The 21,730-nt window shown below is 37.0% G+C and overlaps 1 protein-coding gene across 5 annotated transcripts in view; it reads right to left on the bottom strand.

Moving 5' to 3' along the window:
* Positions 1-21,730, bottom strand: part of LOC121425084 (D(1) dopamine receptor-like) — an 89,631-nt gene that overhangs the window by 35,306 nt on the left and 32,595 nt on the right. For 3 of the 5 annotated variants that reach the window (XR_005971474.1, XR_005971473.1, XM_041621048.1), the window contains one exon: positions 13,570-13,620. The gene's annotated coding sequence lies outside the window, so the exon portion shown is untranslated. Of the gene's footprint in view, positions 1-4,428; positions 5,434-7,047; positions 7,458-13,569; positions 13,621-21,730 lie in introns of those variants that run through there. The other 2 variants (XM_041621051.1, XM_041621052.1) reach the window with 2 other exon arrangements.

Genomic DNA, 21,730 nt, shown 5'->3' with positions numbered 1-21,730 from the left:
TACATTTGATGTTGCTTCATTTTACCTCTCAAGCATGCAGGTTCCATAATCAACATTGCTAACCCAGTGAAGTGGATTGGCTTATAGCAAATAATAAAATAAAGCTGTTGGATGAGCATGCTTTCTAATGTGGTCAACTACCCTTTTGTACTAAATTTCAATAGGTTATAGACTAGGCCTTCATCTTCACGATATCAAAAGACAAAGAAAAATGCGAATTTAAGAAAAAAATCTTTACTAAGATTTAACGTGCGATCCCACACGGAGCTTGTATTACAGGTGTAAGTGGTCTTGCTGTTTTTTCCCTATCTTTATCTCCAATCGCATCCTCCTCCATCTACATCACCTTGAAAATAAAGTATCCATGGGTACTTGGCGAGAATTTATACATTCTCTTAGATAACCTGATGGGGTTACGCCGGGGCACTTTGCACCCGATACTGGTCTGTTGCGAAAACACTCAGCGCGCACTTAATAAGTAGCATTTGAGTTTCCAGTTTAACCACGTGACCATGTTTGAAGGCCAGTTACAGAAAGAATAGCGATCAAACGCAACTCATCCAAATCACGCGCAACCTGAGTGTCAACTAATGGAATGCATGAATTTTGTTTTTTTAGAGTGCGTATATGATCGTAAGATTCTCCAACTGGTCCCTGAACTTGTTATCGATTTCCTTCGCGCGTCGTTTATCTCTTGGCCTTCGTCAGAAAAGCTAATATGATTTTCAGATGCTTGTGGGTAGGCGAAGGTATTCGGGATAAGGTGTTGTGGCTCAGTGGATTAGTCTCCGGACTTTGAATCACAAGGTCCGGGGTTCGAATCCCACCATGTCACTATAGCTTCCTTTGACAAGGCGTGTATCTACAATTATTGCCACTCTCCACTCGGATGTAGTAAATGGGTACCCGGAAGGAATTCGTTGAATGCCCCTGCTAAGGCCGGGGTAATAGCGTGCAGCGCTTAGAAATATTGTATTAAGCGCTATATAAATGTTGCCTGTCATATCATCAACATTGTTATTACAAGGAAAGGCAAGTGAACAAGCGGAAGGTGTGACTAAGAGCGATTTTTTCAATAACTATCGATGAACATGAGTGCAGCCCACGCAAACCTCGTGAACAAAAGAAAACCAAGAAATATACTCACATACTTGCCGTAATTGCTGTACGATATTCTGCGATCAACTCTAAAATAATGTGTGTGGATATGTTTTTATACCTTTGATGGGAGTGTAATTTAAGGTTCAATTCCAAGAATTAATCGACGCTTCAAAGTTCAAATAAGATCTAAGAAACATTAACATTAATTTTGCATATAGCTAGGATACAGACCTTTAATCGTCATTCACATATATTGTGAATTTTACGGGTATTAAAATATTGGCAGACAGTTATTGATGATTCATTAAGATTGTTAATGTAAAGTATTTCAATATTGTTATGATATATTGTACTTTTCATATTTGTGTTTACATGTACTTATTGTTAAAGCCATCGGAAAACAAATTTCTTTGTATCCGTACATTGACCAATAAAAGAATCTTGAATCTTAAACACGAAAGCTTTCACTCTAGTACAAAGGGCGTTAGGGGCGACGGGATACTTATAAGACACTTTCTTTCCTTAAATCAAACCGTTAACTTAACCCAGCGAAACAGGCTCTCAGAATAAGTATACTGTATACATGACTTTCGCTCTCTCAGATACGCCCAAGTTAACATGGTTAGCATACTTTATTGAAACTGATGCGATTTCTCGTATTGCCTAATGCATGCAAACATTGCTTCTCCGATTTTATCAGGCAATTACTGCTCCACATGCGGTCGATCCGGAGCGCGAGTTGACTCAGGAACTTGGCTTCCAACTCTGTACGCAGATGAAGGCGGGTCTGCCAGACAGAGGCAGGCTCGGAAAGGTGAAAGGTCCCTTGACCGCCCTTGCACTTGCTAATCAGGTCCACCCAGGATCTCTCTATATGTGAATACTATGTATATGTCTGTCGAAGCAGATGGAACAACTGCTTTCATCCTTGGGCCATTAAAAAGACAGTTTGGGGCGTCTCCAGCAGGTTAAGCAGGATAAGCCCTTCATTGGAAGGTTTCAGGACAATCGTTCTGGGACAATAATATAGCTCCTCTGGGAAATCAGCATTATTAAATCCAATCACATGTAAAACCTAACATTTGTACAAACTTTGAGTGTATAGCTTTCTCATACTATTAAAAAACATGTAAGAAATTGATCGTTTGACAGGGGCATATTAGGGGGAAAAAAGAGAGGCTAACATAATATCAAATTATTTTTCAAGTTGGCAAATAAAAGCAGCTACTAAAAGTGATGCATCGTGGTAAGTACAATAATGTAATTGCCGCTTTGAATATTTCAAAAAAAATCACGTTGTCAAACACTCAAAAAGGATTTAGATAGACATAAACTGTCCCACTATCACCGTGTTTCACCCTTCTGACCGACTTCAATAAGTGTTGCAGACTTACCATCCTACCTTGACTCTAAGGCCTTCATATCAATACCTACATGTAGAATATCGAGTTTAATTTCAAATATCACACAGGTTATATTCAACTTACAATTGTATAGGGGACTGGAAGATGAGACACTTCAAACTTGCATATTTTAAAGAGGAGGAAATAAGGGGGTAGGGCTTCATGTGTCATGTAGCGCATGGTTCAAAGCGCTTCGCTTTTTCCATACGAATTTCCATTCACAGTTGACGATAACGAGGTACGAAACGGAATTACATTATCTCGCAAAGTTGAAAGAAAAAAATGCAGATTTATATTCTTATTGTTAAATGAGACATAGGCCAATTCATTTTGGAAAAAAAAATTGTAACGCGTTAAATAATCAGTCAGAAAGCTGTTCGTCCTTAATGTCATCCCAATACGCAAATCGTACTTAAAAGGCCATACATGAATTAACGTATGACTTTAGTAGTGTATTCGGTTTTGTGAAACACCCCCCTGACTGATGTTACTGACGAGGTTAAGTGGTCATACCGTTCCATCCTTCAATGGTGGACGTTTGAAAGTAATTATATTAGCCACAACTTGAGTTTGATAAGGTCGCAGGAAAAGACTGCCAGTCACTGTTTAGAAGTCGAGCCGAGCAATTACAGAACATTCTCCCTCAAAATTCAGGAACAAACGAATGACGAGATAAACCTTCAGAAAAAATACGGGCTCTTTCTAACGATGTTCTAAACATTATTGCGATTGTACCCATTGTTTCATGTATAATCTTTCATTCAAAGAATGACCATCTTTGAATGATCTGGATCATGATTCGAAGTCGGGCATCAGGATAATATCAATGCATTGCGTGTATTGAAAACATCAACTCCCTTTCCGGGATATGGTGCCAATTCTTGATTGATAACTACATTAAAAAATACTGAGTAGTGATATAATTACCCATACAGATTACACTTCATAATTTATGAATGCAATCCTTTCTGTGGGCTTTTTTGTTGGTTGTATTATTATGTTTATCGAACCGAAGCCGATCGTCTGTGGTCATGTAAACAGAATTTGGATTCCCTTTAAAATCGCTTTAAAGTTTTAGATAAATAAGACAAGATAATGTTATCGAAAACTTTGAAAGATGCGTACTAATGTATTAACAACCCATGACCTATTTTAAGTGATGAATTTGCTTTCAAGACCTCAACATTAAATACAGGCTGGCTTGAGACCTACAATTCGAATGTATGTGACTCGAATTTTTTTCGAATATCCGAAACATAATGAGAACGAATGATTTCACAACGTACATCCTTCAAGGAAATAAATTTCGTTGCACGTTTGACGATAATGATCGATTTCAGATATACTTTTGTCAAACTGCCAGGCATATCACAGTGAACATTCATAGATATTAGACCTACCAATACAAGACAGAGAGAATCGATCTCATCTGCTTTTCATTCGAGTTCGTATTTATTGATTTAAATGAATTGGTTTATCTTAATGTTACATGATATAGCAGTTGCACTTTCTTTGATTTCATGAAATAAAACTGACACAAACTTAAAGCGATTAAACGGTATTGATCACTTTTAAGAATGAAAAAAGGAAATGTCGTAAGGTAAACGAATATTATGACTCAATTCTACTCAAATATCATGCCCTTAGTGTTATAGTTCAAAGAGATATCGTCTTTGATTTAGTGAATCTTACAGTTACATTTCCACTTAATGAGCTAGAAAAAAATTATTACATACATCTGTGAGTATATATGCTTTTGTTATGTGTATTAGCAGCCTTTACTTGGAAAATGCCATGTAGCTCAGAGCTCACTAGCTGGAGAAAACACCATCTCCGTTAGGAGTGATTTGTTTCAAGACTTGCTCACAAATAAACTGATTATGAACGACTGAGTGCCATCGACGAAAAGGCATTCGGTACTTACAATTGAGCTAATGGAGGATGCCTCAGCGACACACGAATTCCCTGCACACCAATCCGATTTAAAGCTGGTATGCGGACACCATCAATCGCCTGAAGTGGCCCAAGTCATGCAAAACACCATCGAGCAGAAGAAGCAACAAGTGCCTCTCGAAGATTACCGTGTGATATTCCAACTACAGTATCTCTCGTGGTACAGTCACCACTAGAAAGTGAGTCGCCAATAATTAATTCACCTCTCAGACCATGGGATAGTTTTGACTATTACCACCTTGGGAGTGATAGTGAACGATCGCAAATTTACTGTCAAGAGTTAGATGGTTGAAAATAACTTGTTACATCGCACATTCGAGAATGGTATAGGTTCCCTAAAACATGGGATTGTTGTCAGAAAGTAGGCCTGGAGTACAGTGAAGCAGGCAGCACAGATAATGACCGAAGACGGTAGAGATAATGTGGAAAGCAAGAAGGCTAGCTGGGTTGTGATGTTATTAAAGTTGAGGGTTGGGTTTCGCTGTCGTGCAACGTACGCACGAACACGCGCCAGCAGACCCGTAGTCTGCGAACCCTATCGATCTGCTCACCCCCTCGTAAGAGCAACAGATACCCGGGAGAGAAAGAGAAAGAAGTGGGAGAGACAGGAAAATTTAGTAAGTATTTGATTGTGTCTATGTGTGCGAGTGTAAGGGAGGTACACTACACACATACATGTAATTACAGTATTACAAATAATTACACGTTTACATGCAGATGTAATCGGAGAGATATGGAGAGAGGCACAACATGAAAGAGTAGATTCTGAACCCCCCCATATCGGGTTTGGCAAGAAGTATGGTTCACATTCTAAAACAACGTATTACAACAAATTAACCTATGTTACGTTGTGTGAAAATATACTCTTGATACAATCCTTTCGAATAGAATAACTTTATTGTTCATAAAGAAAATTAATCTAAGTTCAGTGTCTCACCAGGTTTGTTCTTCTTTGGGTAAACTTTTGCTGGGCTCCCTTTTTTTAGAATGGAAAAAAAGAAGAAAGAGAACAAGATCCAGTGATACATTGAACAAATATACCTGCAATAGGTGAATGACAAAATCTCCCAGAGAGAGAGGGGTGGGGGAGCAGCTGGACTCGAAATTGTCAACAAACGAATATAATTTCGTTTGAGACAGGGCAAAAATACGAAGACTAAGGCATGAGATACCCAATTGAAAAGACAGATAACACTGGATAACTTGATAGGTAGGTTATGGTTAGGTAAAACAAATGAACATGATGGTATTGACGCTAACCTAAGATGGCGTACATGAATATCATAGAAAAAATTATAAAAATGTGATGGATTCATCACATTCAATACTAAGAACATACTATACACGGAGGTTCAAAGTATCATCTACGAATTTGTAATCGATATCAACAATAAAGAGGAAATTGTTTATAGTGCGCCGTATAAGTTCCGGTGTTGAGTATCAAAATAATCGCACGAGATTCAGAAACCATTACATGAATATGAAGGGCCCATGCAGTTATCTTTACCATGATGATAAACAAAATCAAGAAACATCGAATGGAATTCTAGGAAGGGTAGAGAAGAAACTCAGCTAACATAGGAAACTGCATGAGAACATTTGGAAAGAATCTTGGAATGGTATATCACGCTGGGAAAACGTCATTGAAATTTTGTGATTAGTATGATACGCTGTATGTTAAAAAGAGATTGCAATATTAAATATGACGTTAAAATATTGAACTAAGATAATTTTCTCCGCAACATGCTCGGTAATTTTCGTGGAATGCTTCAAACTAATCGTGGTAATAGAGCTGAAACATTAACCCGCAAGATAGCCTACCGGCTAGCCCTATATGTATTCCCTTGTAACATGGACACATGATCCAACATGAACCATGGGTAATCGGACCATTATCATATTCCTGGCCTGGGAAAGCGTTCAAACTTGCCTGGAAGTTTCACGTCCATCGATGTAAAACCTGGGGAGTGCTTCATGAAAGGACTTGTCAGACGTTTTATCCGACAGTTACCATAGTAACATTGCCTCTCGGCCAATCAGGACCAAGCAAAGTTGTCAGATATGACAATTTGTCAGACGAAAATGTTGATGAAACGCTCTCCTGGGTCCCGTAACACAAAGGTTGGCAAATGATCCCTATGTTTTAGGGACAGCAGTGCCTAGGGCCATGCGTGACTTACGACGTTTAGCTTTATGAAATTGTTACTGTGTCCATAAACTAGGAAAAAACAACAACAATCAAATCATTCTTAAATTCAGTAAGCCCGTGTTGAGAGAGACTAAGGGAAATACATTAATACACATTCGAAAGTCAGCATTAACGGACAAAGAATAAGGCAAGCAACTGTCTAATGTGCATACCATTCTCGCCTGCATCCAGTTAATAAGATCGCATGCTAGTTCTGGAAAATCTATGCATTAATTCGACTTCCTATGCCCTAAAACCAAGAGTCCTTGTTATAACAAACCCTAAACATTCACTTTGAGGGCCCCGAGAGCCTGGGAAAAGTCTCAGAATGTCCTGAAATACCAATGAGCATGAGAGGAAGACATTAATTTACACATACCAAAGTCAAATGTCTTAACTTACCTTAACCATGTTAACCATGCTGACGATTGGAACATACACGCTTCGATCAGTCCCTTCTTATGCAATAACTGGGCGAAGCATACCAGACCGTTACATGTGTAAACATCATTGACAATTTGCCCCTGGTAGGTAACGCTCAAGAGTGTAACAAAGCGACAGATAATAGCGTATCGATGAGAGTATACAATAATCGATTTTGAACGCATTCGGTATTTTCTTCCTCTTTCTTAAGCGCCCTTTCAGGCGAGTGCGGTCCTTTTATACCAGATGTTTAGAACCGCAAATACAATGTTCCATTGACAATAGGAGCAGAACTGGACAAAGATTCTGGGCAGACTCTGGAAGGTTAAAGTGCTTAAACGTCCCCTATGGAATTTTAAAGATGGAAACCAATTGTAATCCGAGGTGCTTCGGGTACAACCAGGCTGTCATTTCGTCAACATTTTACAGAACCCTTTACACTCGAAAATAATCAATAAAATAATAGAGGTACTATGTCAATGTTACTGTCTTAGATCCATCCTTGCTGGGTGAGAGCACAATGACCCACAGTGTATTAACAGTGGCCCGTATTCTGAAGTCGGGTTTAACTTAAACTCAGGTTTAAAGTTGTGGATTAAGTATGGACAGCCAATTGTTACATAATCATATTCAGTAGAGATATCAAATTTCAGCTCATTCGCCTCTCAAATCATTCATAATTGTGTAGGAAGTGTAAATAAGTGACTGTCTTCACCATCGATGAATAAGGAAAGACCACAATAAACATAAGAAACATACAACTTAATAAAGATTTTGATACTTTTGGCTTTCCATACTTAAACCACAACTTTAAACCCGACTTCAGAATTTGGGCCAGTGTGTTTACAGTGTGAAACGCAATGTAAACACATTCACACTGTTAAAACAATCACATGTGTCGCTGAGAATCCATATTCCCAAAAGACACTATATTCTCTACGTTCAAGCATGGACCTACCACTCTGTCAGAGTGGTAGGTCCATGGTTCCAGAAAGCGTCTTCAAAAAGAGATTGCGCCAACTTCCTATTATAGCCGGTACAAGTACACAATCACAACGTGTTGCTCATGATCGAACACGTCATGGGGCGCTTTGCGTTTTCTAACGTGAAATTGGAGGATACTGTGTACACTTTTGGTGAATTTTGTCAATATTTTCGTTTAAAAAAGTCTTCTAATTTCTGGAGGGGTTCTTTGTCCAACCTGCTCTCCCGTTTAGTGTGGCCATTCTTAAAATAATGATCTTGGTTAGACACTGACTTTTCAAATTAATTCCGAAACTTTTGTGAGAAGGGCTAATGTTTATCGCCCCTCTCCCTCTATCCATTCCTCCCTCTCTTTTCAAATTATAATTGACATTTAAATTCTGCTAAACCGTATAAATACAAATGACTCGCGTTTGAGGTGGGTGACCTGCAAGGGCTGTTTATAAACAAGAGAGGAGTTTTCCATGTCGTCGCACTTTTGTAGAGTTGGTGATCGTGCAACAAACCGTCAAAAGTTGTGGTCTGTTTTTAGCGCTGAATGCCAACTGCATTTCGAATCCAACGATAAAAATGATTAATGAAAGTGTAGGTATTTTCACGCTAAAAAGCGTCAGAAAATCCGTTATTTTTATTTCTGGTGTAGATGAAAGCGAGGAGAAAATCAGTCACAGTTTCAATGATATTAAAACTCCCAAACATGATGAACCAACTGGTAGAATGTTCGCATGCTCGAGATTTTTGGAATGAATTTCTATGATGGTGGCATACTAAATTTAAAAAGGAAACTATCCGAGTAAAGGATGAAGAGATTTTATTCGGAATTAAAAACAAGCAAGATGTGTTATTAAATCATTGCCTTATTGTAGCAAAGAAAACTTTATATCTGTGTAGATATATTAATATCCTTCCTTGTTTTGACTTGTTTATCAGTAAATTAAAACAAGTGTACCAAACAGAAAAATGTATTGCTTATAGGGACACTACTATGTATAGATTTGTTAAAAAATGGAATCTATTACATTGGGTAATGTAGACGAACAGACCTGTATTGCTTTTCTACATTTCTTTTCCTTTTGTTGGTTTTGTATGTATTTTTGTTATCAAAATGTAACTTATCCATACTGTACATTGTTATTTTATATTGTCATTAAACTTGTTTGTGATATGTGTATGAGATGGTTATACTTAATAAAAACGTTAAAAAAATATAAAATAATAATAATAATAATGATCACTTTCTCCATGGTCAGGGGTGGGGGCTCGAGACCGAAGAACAGTTGTGGAGAAGATATATTATACATAGAAAAAGCTTGTGACGTTCATTTTTGTTGAATGATTTATGAAGTAAAAAGTTTCCACCACTTTCATGGATTATTTCTCACCAAAAATAGTAATAGAGAATTAGATGCTATTACTCTTTACACACATGCATTATGCGTGTTCCTATTAATTCACCCTTTTACGTTTTTTCAGAAGTCTGAGTATGTTAAAGCACAAAATTTGTGGAATGCATTCGTATATTTCTCTTACATTTTGTTAATATCGACTTGAAAATGCAGCGAACCAATCAATCGTCTCGATCCCTTGTTCAAATTTGAGATTAGCGGGACTCACTGCTCATAATCATCAATAGGAAGAGACACATGAGATCTTGATGGAGACATCTTCGGAAACAAACAAGTCGGAACTCCTGGTTGACATGGAATAACCTCCTCCGAGCGTCCTTGGGCCTTTAGTCTGGTACTGATTTACCATTCATCACCACGAAATGATCCGCTGTACACCGGGTCAACTGGGGAACCATACCGCTCAAAGGGCGGCTAAAAAAAGAGCCGCCCCCGCAGTAATTGTCGGAGTCTATGAATCCATGTCAGTCCCAGACTGAACGGGTGTCTTGAGCATGAGACTATTGCCTCAGTCACATTGACAAAAATTTATCCAGACCGACCAAATTTACTACCTTATATCAAATTGCATACCATCGATCAGTTTGGAGTCAATTAGTTGGTGTGACTGTTACAATAGCTGAACACGAAGAGGGTTTTTACCTGCTGGAAATCAAGACTACGAGGAGACAAAGAGTAGTGTATCTCCACTGAAAAAAAAATAATAAAAAGTTTTGTTATTGTACTTGTACTTGAATAAGGTTTGCTTTTAATAGCGAATAATTGGATGCCCTTTTGACCATATAGAACAGCAAGACGAAATACAGCAACATGTCAAAATCAACATCGGCATCAGCCAAAATATCTCTACTCGCCCGGAGCTCGGATATAATTTATTGTAATAAAATGATGAAATCATGGATATTTTCATTCTGATTTCGCAGGCGGGAGAAGGTACCAAATTTCACATTTTGTTCACAAACGCTGATAGGCCGACTCAGATTAAGTGATCAGATGTGGCCTTGATTGACCCACTTTAGTGAATTTCAATGGAAGATATTAAATATCAGGAGAAATAGACCATGGCGGAGTAGTGTATTTAAAGCTGGGGCGGTATTAATTTTATAAAATATTGGAATAATGCGTACTTTTACTTTATATTCTTATAGGATGTTAACTGTTTTCTATTCGTCGAAAGGAATCCATTATCAATTAGGAGGATCGTATATCTATCCGCCGGCAATTGAATTGCAATTTCGAGTATCAGGATAAATTACTCCTTCTGCAATATTCTCCATAATTTATGTAGAAAATATTTTTTTTTAATACGGTTTGACACTATTTTTCACGGACCTCGCATGATTGCATGTTATATTGTGTTTTTTTCCAGATGTCTTTTATCCATGGACAATTTGATACACTTTGTTTTATACTTAAATATAAATAATTGACCATTGGTCAATTAATCGTGATATACGACCAAATCAAATCAATTTCATCACTGACACAACTATGACTTTCTTGCGTAATAGTTCACTGATGAACACTACCCCATATGTATACATCCAGAAAGCAAAATTTTGGTCTTACACCCCTATGGATATAATGATGTAATACTGTATACAATAATTCTCAAAGACGATCGTAATTATTACCAACTAAATTAAAATGTTTTAACCGCATGTGGTAAAGACTAACCATCAAGTACATGATCGCCCTTCCCGTCTCATTCTTTCTCCATATCTTGCCCCCTTTATAATGTTCTGAATTTTCTTACATCGAACAAGCCGCGATCAGTGGGCCTCACACGCTTTCATAAAAATAATTCATTAAATTTAGCCTTGATGTGAACTTGCTCGTATAAACGATTAATGCGTACAACCAAGGGCAACGGGTTGTTAATATTTTCTCGCTAACATCAACATTATTAGTAATAGTAATACTTATATTGGAAAAATAATAGGAAATAATATGAACCATAATTGGATGGCAATTGGTTAGATATTAAATAGGAAGACTATAAAGCATAACATGGATTCCAAGTATGCTATTATTATTGCATTTATTGTCAATAAATGCTTTCCACTTGACCCCGGTTTAAAATTGAAGCACATGTCATATACACCATGCAATGATATAGCCACGCTTGTAATACGTTTTCCATTTGATTGGGTATCACTCAGGTTGGTGTGATATAATATCCCCACCTCCTTTCAATCATTGGATATCTCCTCGCAGCGTTTCATAACCAATCCCACCTTTACATAAGTCTTTACCCCATATCCCGTGTCGGCTCATTACCCCTGGCTGAGCCAATCAGGGGTGTGAATTACCAGGGTTGTAATGATAGGCTTTACCCAATGATGCGATCCCTGGAACACCCTCCTCCCCTTACCCTATCGGTACTTCATCTTCATCATCCTCATCGGAGGAAGCAAAGCTATGTACCATGTACCGAATCCTCAAGGATTAATTTCTAGGTTTCGTCATCAAAAGTAATCCAATTTTCATCTTCTGATATTATATCGGCTATCCCCATCCATCTTATAGCCAAATCTCGGCCATCATTTAGGACTGTTACATTTCTTTGCAATCAGTCTTCATTTTGCCCTTTTCCGTCTTTCGTGGTTGTAGGCAAATTAATCTTTAGTTACGGGATCCTCACCGTTAATACCACTGGGGAAAGGTCATAGATGAGGTTTTTAATATTTTCTTTTACCTTTTCATTTCTATTGATGCACCGAAAACAATTTATATCATGATCATGACCAGAAAAGAAATCCCAATCAAGACCAATGTTCTGAAAATTCATCATTTAAGGCATCATGTTGCTTTAACGGTTTAAACCAGAAACTATATCATTGATTTCTTTTCATCCCCATCCGTCATTATTATTCTTATTATTGTTTCATCACGACAATTTTTAATAAACTGCTCTGATACTCAAACATGATTCCGAATTCAATCTAATTGACCATGAAAAATATCATTGACTCTACGTTAATAAACAGAACAGAAAATTAATAATGCAAAATGGATACATTTATAATATTAACATTAATGTTGATCTTGACGATCTGTTCTTAGAACAAGAGTATACATCCTAAGAAGGGAGCTGCTGTCTTACAAAAGTTGCCATGGTTGAAGTAGTTCCCGAACTTCCAAATCAACCAGGCACAACGTACAATTTATTTCCAACTCCTTCCAAAACTTTTTTTTATTTTTAAGGGTCTGAAGGGTTGTTGGTCAGGATTGATTTTGATGCTATTTGATCCACGCATCCCTTGGGGACAACATCGCATGGAAACATGAATGATGTATTCTGCCCGCCAGGAATTTCGGTATAGACAGCTGTAGCAACAGCATCGTCCTATTCCAATACTATACCCTCCTCCTCCTCCCGTTGAGGAAAAAAAAGACCCTTCCATCCTCCTCGAGTTTCTCGCATCTCCATCTTCCACGTGTGATTGAAATGAATGTATCTATGCTAATTAAGCGAACACCGTCATCACTATTAGCCTGATTTCGCGCAGATGCTGGTTATAAGACGCGAAGTGCAGCTCACCGGGAAAGGCGGATTCTTAATAGATCATACAGCTGGGACGTTGGCGCCTCCTCTTCCTCATTCAAAACAAGAAAACACGATTACCTTTTCACTCGACTTCTCAGAAATACACGCACGTTTCGTCCTCATTATGGACATGATGGAGCTCATTTTCAAGACATATTTTTTCCTCGTTAATGAAGCATTTCCTGAATGAAATGCGTGACAAAATTATGTAGAAAATATAGAAGGAAACTCACATCTAGATAAGCGATAGGAATGGTTAAAAGTCAGATGCGTTTCTTTCGAATTGAAATCGGCGGGCGGGGGAGGGGGTCAACATCTGATACACCTGTCGCCAGAGGATAAATGGTTGTAAAAGGGACTTACTGCGATCAAAATAAAGAAAATATAGTACTTTTTCACATCTTCATGTAAGTTCTGGAAGAATGCGATGGTCAGGCAACACAATACCCCAATAATACACACACTCTTAAGCATAAAATAGTATACGAACAAGTTTGAAAACCCAGAGAGACACATTGGAAAAATGAAAATAAAAATTGGTGATCTGTTAACTTTGCTTACCTTGTTTGAATGTGTCATTCAGACCAATGGTTTTATCGATCGGGATTGCACCTGCAAAAGATAAAAAATGAAAATGAAAACAAAAATGGAATATCACGTTTTCTTCTCATAACTTACAAGACCCTGTCAATCAAACAATATAAGTTGCGACTACTAGTAATTCAGATTTTCAACTCGAGCTCAATCGTTGTCATGTCTAGACTATGCATGTGAGATCAACATCAAGACTTGCGGCATGATTGATATGAGCTCTTTGTGAAATGGGAACCGGGAGCCTCTTACGCGACGGTTAATCTCAATTTTCGAATAATCAATCTTAATTAGATAATGGGCCCAATGGATTATGGTGAATAAAATGTGCAAATTTGTAACAATTGCTCTGTGGCGTTAATTCTTTCATGAAATTAAATCTATGTAATTATGTGATTCCTTGACATTATATGTTTGAACATATCATAATAAGCCCCCAAGAAGAAGAACGTATATTAAAGCAATTCTCTGATCAATCATATCAATATTTATTTCTTTTTAAATAATAATTACCTAAATCAATTGCCAATCTTAATGTTAACAAATATTATATAATAGTCTACCGCCATAAACCTATTGTACTTATATAAGACCATCATTTGTACCTTATATTCGCCTTGTATCATGTATTACATACTTTTACCAATATTATGGAAAAAATGATTGAGTAGTTGCGGGATATATAAGTATCGAATTCATTAAGAACCCCCATGTTGTAATAAATATTCAAACTTTACAGAAAATTTATTTTTAGACACGAACACGTCAGGTGGGAGTTTTTTCGTTTCAACTAAAAACACTTATTATATTGAAAAATAACATATACATTCGATTCAAAAGGTAATGAACTATTCATGCCGAGAGTGATTGGGAGTTTGCCAGGATGGAAAAGCGAGGGAACAATACGTGTCTTGACGCTAAGTGTTCTCAGCAGACGCCGAGTTTCCAAGCTTGTTTCGAGTATTAAAAGCACTGGAAATGGCATGGATGTTTCTATCGCATAAAAAAATAATTGTTGCAGGAACGAAATATGCACAGTGATGTGACGGTGTGCGCAAAGAGAAAATAGAAAAACAATTAACTGGTGAGTGCCATGGCATGTCTGTTTCCTGGCGAGACATGAGCAGGGGAGGACAGGTTTCACGCCAGAGGACTTTTATGCAACGAAAATATCGACGTGAGGAATAATCATCTCTTCCATATTCATACGCCGATATTTTTTTTCTCCGGTCACCTAGGAGCTTGGAAGGAAAATGGTTTTGTGACTATCTATTTCATTATGATTTGCAGCGGGTATTCAACTATTGATAGGAGCGATGATGGAGAGAGAGATTCAAAGGAGGAGAATTGGAAAGAAGAGAAGTGAAAAAAAGAGTAAGCAATGTTACTTCTGAAGGTTTCCATGGCGAAACAGTGTGGTAGAAAATAAGCGACTCAGACTCGTAGGAAATAAACAAAAATCTTAAATGTGTTTTAAATGAAGGGAGTGATGGGAATAGAGTTTCGAGAAGAAAATTAGGGACGAGACAGAGTGGTTGGAATACATAAACACCTGAAGATGTAAAATAAAGAGAGATAAGGAATAGGAAGAATGAAAGACAAAAACAAAACTTTATCAACCTGATCAGAAAGGGAAAGAAAATGAGTATACTAAATTATGATTTTCGATTTCGAAATACGCTGAATGAAAAATTAAAACGATATAGCTGTTACGAACAACGAAGGACAATTTTGCTAACCGGATATATCTGCTATACTAGAATGAATTTTAAATCTGAACTTCATTTCGAAGATGATTGTTGAAATAATGCCACGTGTTAAGAATTCCTAATGACATTAATCAAATCCGATTGAAAATTTTATTCGATATGACTCACAGAATCATGGCAGATTAATGATGTATTTTTCAATGGAATATGATTTATCTTCGCTCTAATTGGTTTCAGCAAGGTCAGATGGTGACATGTGTGCAATTCGTTATCAAAATGTATGTTCGGATTTCCATAATTAATCTTTTGAATGAATTGTCCACCTTTGTTTCTCATTAGATAAATCATATCACCGCAATTTCGGCGGCTAACGATTTGCTTTCCTCGACGACACTCCAAGCACAATAAGGCTTTGAATGGGAAATAAAATCTATTCACTGACGATCTAAATGTCTTTTTTTTCTTGAAAATTTCAGTCTTCTAGGAAGAGGAAATCCATTATAGCTCAAAGGAGCTGGAATTAGGCTCTACGGTCTATATTTTAACGCGTTTGGGTACGTCTTACATCAATGATCAATTTATTTTTCACCAACCAAAAAACATGACTTTAATTTTTAGTAGGTTTTCACTTAAAAAAAAAAGATAAGTAAACATTTACCCGATAGCACTGGCTCAAAATGGAACATGCACATTTGATGGTTAATTTCCGAAATGAGCACGTACGTTCAATTTCAAACCAATTTGGTAAACACTTTATTACATTTATGCTTCTGTAATGTACAGGAGAATGATTTTGATGGTGCAGAACATTCTTGGTCAAGATTAATGTATTAAATAGAATATGCGATCAGGAAAAGTACTTTACCACTATCGTTCATTGACAAGTCAACAGCAAACCCATTACACGCACTTTTCATGAAAAATAGTATGATAACCATTTACCGATCAACCTGGCACATCCGCATTAGTATCCCTAATCACTCAGTAAATATTAACCGTAAAAAGAAATAAGAGTGGGCAAATTTGGAGCAATTCATCATTGAGCTAAGTGTATTTGACCAGCTGAGTCAGCGTATCAAGTTCTAATCACTATCGATTTTCCAATTTTGTATTGTCATCAATTTGTTTCATCAAGCCAGCTAGGAAGAATGAACTGTGTAGGAATAAAGGTTAAACTAAATGCAAACATTCGGATAATGATAATGATGCTAATGAAAATGATACACACTCAAAATGTTGGGCAACATACTGTCCACTGTGTTGGGTAATGTATGTAGACAATTATGTGTACAATATTTGAGCAAATTCATTTCCCAATTATTAGTTTTTTATAATCCAATTTTGACAAATGTTAACTAATAGTTGTGTGGACAGTATGTTGCCCAGTGGTAGTTAAAAATTTGGCTTTTTTGCCAAATCTTTTGAAGAGTGTAAACATAATTATCTTGTATACATCGTCTGGTGGAATATTATTACCCTGGCCATCGGAGTCTACGTTGTCCGCAGCAATTATGCGAAGGATTATACTTCATCCACTCCCTGGGGAGCATTGCATCAATAGATTAAGGGCACAAATACTATATAGCCTCGCGCTCATCCTACCACCGTGATCAATAGATACACACTTAACCATGAGAACGGATAGAGAGTGGTGAATTTTAGAATGACGCGTTATATTACCATCAAAAGGGTCGTGCCGAGGTGGGATTGGAACATACAACCCTCTCATCACACACATAACAAGGTGACAGTCAGAACTATATAATATATGAATTAAAGCAAACCGTATAGCCTGACAAACAACGTGAGTGGTATTTATGTATCATTTTTTGTTTGTATATATAAATGAAACATAAATGTAAGACAGTGAATCAGAGGGTCAAGTCTGACTATTGTGGAAGGGAAGTTTTTTCGGGCAGTTTTTATTTTTGTCCGCCTGAAGTATCATACAATATGATTCTTTTATTGTCATGAGGCGAAGAAGAAATAAATTCTTATGTTTATTGGCAGTTGTATTTCCCATACATCGTATTTCGCCTTTCACCCCCCCCCCCTTCTATCTCTTCTCTCCCGCTATCTCTTTCTCGAACTCAAAAGCGTTTTCATCCCAACATATCGTTCAAATATTCTTATCTGTTAATGCCTTCTGAATCAACTTCAGGACAGAGAGCTAATGCATTAGGTAAAGTGCATCACGAGAAATGAGAGTTAGATATCAAATAGAACCAGAGTATCCAATTGCAGTTATTTGATCACCGGATGCTATGGTGACATCCAAGAGACAAACTCGACGAAGAAATCGTGTCGACTAGGTAAACGCCGCTTCCGCAAAACTTGATAAGAGCGATGTGCGATTAAACATGGATTCATTTATATATATTTCACTTGACTCTTTCAGAACAAACATACAAATAATCCTCAACGAGGGAAATTCTAATCGCTCGTTATAACACTATTCCATCTACATAGCTGCTACCGTTCAGTATTACCCATACTAGTAACATCCCATGAAAAAAAAGTGTGAGTATAAAGTCCCGCGACGGCCAATTTGTTGTTGATTGCATGAAAAACATACCATAAAAAGGGAGAAAAGATCTTACAATGAAGTAAAATAACGGATAACTGTCGAAGAAATAGAAATCGGAGAAAGCAGGAGCAATGTCCTCTCTGATGTATTACAACACGCATTTCACGTGTAAGTAGATCTACACTGAACCACGAGATACGTGTGCATCTCCTAATTCGATATAACCTACTTAATCCAACAAATGAATAAAGCACATTTGGCAAAGTCAACGTTTGACCTAGAATCTTGTAAGTGATGATGGTCGTGATGGCGACGTTATCAAATCTGGCTACTTTATACTGCAGCATGGCAATCAGAATTTATGGTTCCCCTGCATTAAAGCTTTCTAAGTTGTTAATGTTTTCCTCGTTTAATCAGAACACGATTTAGAAGAAATGGGTTAGTAGGGTGTTATCAGTCGGTTCATGCCGTCGACAACAACTTTGAAGGGTAGCTGTTAATAGCAAAAGGTAAAACAGAAAATGAAAAAAAAAACGCCTTGGCCTTTATAGTGTTTTTGATATAGCTTAGTGTCAAGATTAAAAAAGTGATTAAAATAACAAGGAACGACTCATAATAATCGATTATTTTTCTGTATATTTTTGTCGTTTCCTATGACGTAATATGATAATACTTATGTTATAACCAAGATAACTTGTGGTTGTACCATTATCCATACTCATAATTAGTACAATCGACTAGAAAAATGAAAGGGTGGATAGGGGTAAATCACGCTTTAAAGGGCCTAGGAGTGGCAGCGTTTTCGGCCCCTTTTTCACCCATTTCGCCTTTTGTGTTTTATAGTGAATATTTAGAGGGTATATTTACTTCGCTATGAGTGGTATAATATCATAGGCTTGGTAAATGTTTGAAATAGACAGGTGATCTATTACAAACCATGAACTAAGGTCACAGGAGACACCTAACAAGCTAATGCGAGGGAAAAGTTACGTTATAGATATGTTCACGAAATATTGGCGTTTAGGGGTTAAATCCATTACCGAAGGTCACCAAAAAGAAAAAAAAAAGAAATATTCATGTTTATGGAACATCAACAAACTTCCTTTTTATTTTCCTTCTTGGAGCTGAGACTAAAAGGCGACTGAATTTCTTGGAGCTGAGCCTACAAGACGATAGAGTATCTTGGAGTTAAGACTACAACACGATAGAATATGAATCTTATCCAAATCGGTCACCAGCTATATATTGGTTCTCATCGCTGAGGGCCATCTGCCTAACCCCCGACTATAAACATTCCGAGCTCTCCTGATCTAATATAGCAGCTCTAAGTAATTAAAATAGGGATATACCTTAGGCGGACAGGTGTTCCTAAAACCATACCAATTAAAAAGAAACAGATAACACTCGAGAACTGTTTCGGAATGTGGTGTCGTTATTTTACAATTTGCACCACGCCCAATATTATGAATATCGTTCGGAAATGATAATCAGAATCACTGGAAATGTGGATGACCTTTAGTAGAATAGGTGTACTTTCGAAGGAAGAACCACAAAATCGGATAAAAAATGGCTTGATAAATTCCGTACGATGCGTTGGAGTACCTGAGAAAAGTCTAGACCATCTGGAGATCTCCTATGCCTGATCTCACCGTATTTTATGGGATCCATTTTCAAAGCTGACTTGTCGGCGCAGAATGAGCGTCTTTCGGTTATAAACGAGGCACTGCAAATGCATTCGGCTCAGGTCTGAAACCCCGGGGCTACAGGAAATGAATGGGGGCTTGGATGGATATTCCCCATATGTTTCCTAAATTTGAACTTCTGTCATTGAATTATTAGTTCACTTCTCGTGCGGATAGATGTAAGATATAAAGCTATCAATATATTGGGGAAAGTTGAACTTGTTGAAGTGCAACATGCAAGCACGCCGCCGGCTAGTCCCGAGGTTTGCATATACGGTGCTATCGACCGGTAGAACTTTTCTCCCTCTAATCATGGGGATAAAAATAATATTGCTCGTTTGAGTCGTTGAACCACTAATGGTTTTTATGTGCACTTTCATTGAGCATATGAGTCTAGTATTATGATATAGAGTGGATTTGTATTTTATTGATGGTTTCTTCAAAATTTTCCTTTTATTCAAATAAGAAAAATATATAGGCTTTTAGATAAAAGATATAAAGTACAAACACTGCTACGTGGTTTTCTGACAAATAAATAATAAATTTAGAAGTACACCTAAGTTTTGGAGAATAGAGTTTCGTTTCATCCGTATGTCAAAAATGAAAAAAAAGTATCATAAGAATAAGCATATAAATTGGAACACTGCTAAAGGTATTGTTTAACTTTGTGAGCAGTCGATTTAAAAGATTCTCAACCAAGATGAAACATGCGTACAAGTGCATGTATTAGAACTAATAAACCCTGAAAACAACCATCATTGAGAATGAAAAGCGAAAAATACAAGGCAAACCCTGATTTTGTAAATAGGCGTCTTATAGACACCTAAATAGTACACATAAGTGTATGGGATAAAATTATGATGGTGTTTCCGGTCATTTTATATTTCAATTTTTGAAGCACTAAATAATTTTTTTCGAACGCAATTTTTTCTGGGCTTCATTTTTGTAACATATCACAGACAAAGGTGACAAGTGTTACCTTCTAGCTCAGATTTTTTTAAAAGTCAAAGCAATGTTAACCAATCACTTTAAATCAAAGTAGAACTTTGATGAATCAGAAAACAATCAGAAAATAGCAATTTTTAAGTGCAATTCTTAATAGAATGATCATTCGAAAAGTGTAATACGTATTATCACGGGGGTTGATCTTATTACAAATGTATCCGTCCTATCATGGACCTATTTCGTAAAAGGTCCATGGTCCTATTATTATATCTTTGGCACATCTTACACAAACCCATTTCACTGAACACGAATTAACTTTAAAAAACATCCATGAAAAAATTACGTCTTTCTGAAAGCTAAATGGGTAAAATGGGAATGAAATACCAATGGAACTGAAATACCAATGGAAGAGACTCGTTAGCATAAACGCAAGGTGAAAGGTAAATAAGAAAAACATAACAAGAGAGAAAAAACAAATGCTTCTGAGAATAGTTGGAATAAGGAAGAAAAAACACTTTCATTTTACCCAAATGGACCGAAATTTAAAGCGTAAGCTCATTGGATTTTAGATTATCACAACAACAAAAACAACGTGCAAACAAAAACATCACGTGGCCTGTCTCTTGAACCCGGACGCGCCCATGAACTATTCACCCGATATCGATTCAGTTCATCTTTACGTCATACCCTACATCATGCGCCCCATTCCACTTTCTGTTCTACACATTCCAACCAGTGACGACACTAATGAAAAGTGAGCTCAAAGTGATGGCCAATAAATGCCTGTCGATTGGTTATTGATAACGCCAATGACTTCCAGGCTCACCGCTAAAAAGATTACGTAATCGCAAACATAATATCGTCCCTAATGCTAATGTAATAAAGAAAGCCCAGTCCTGCAGCGCGATATGATATTACATGCATGCATCTACAGATGCGTGGATTGCGTCCTATAGTAAGTGACCACCATAGCATGCTGCTGTGATAACTACACCCACCCCAAAAGAATAACAAATTTAAATATCTAATATCAATGACAATAATAATAATGATGATGATAATAATAATAATAAAGATAAACAAGGTTCAAAAAAGTAAATGATGATGCTGACGATAAAGATGATGATGATAAAAATAATAAATAAAAGTAATAATGATAATAAAAATAAACGATTTATACATTTCATCATTTCCTGCATATGCCCCACTTTTTACCATAGAATCGGTTGTACATGAAACTATAAATGTATGTCGTTTTAGATTTTACG

The sequence above is a fragment of the Lytechinus variegatus genome, chromosome 12 (genome assembly GCF_018143015.1).
Source record: "Lytechinus variegatus isolate NC3 chromosome 12, Lvar_3.0, whole genome shotgun sequence".
Classification (NCBI taxonomy): domain Eukaryota; kingdom Metazoa; phylum Echinodermata; class Echinoidea; order Temnopleuroida; family Toxopneustidae; genus Lytechinus; species Lytechinus variegatus.
This window is presented reverse-complemented; position numbering and strand designations above follow the sequence as displayed.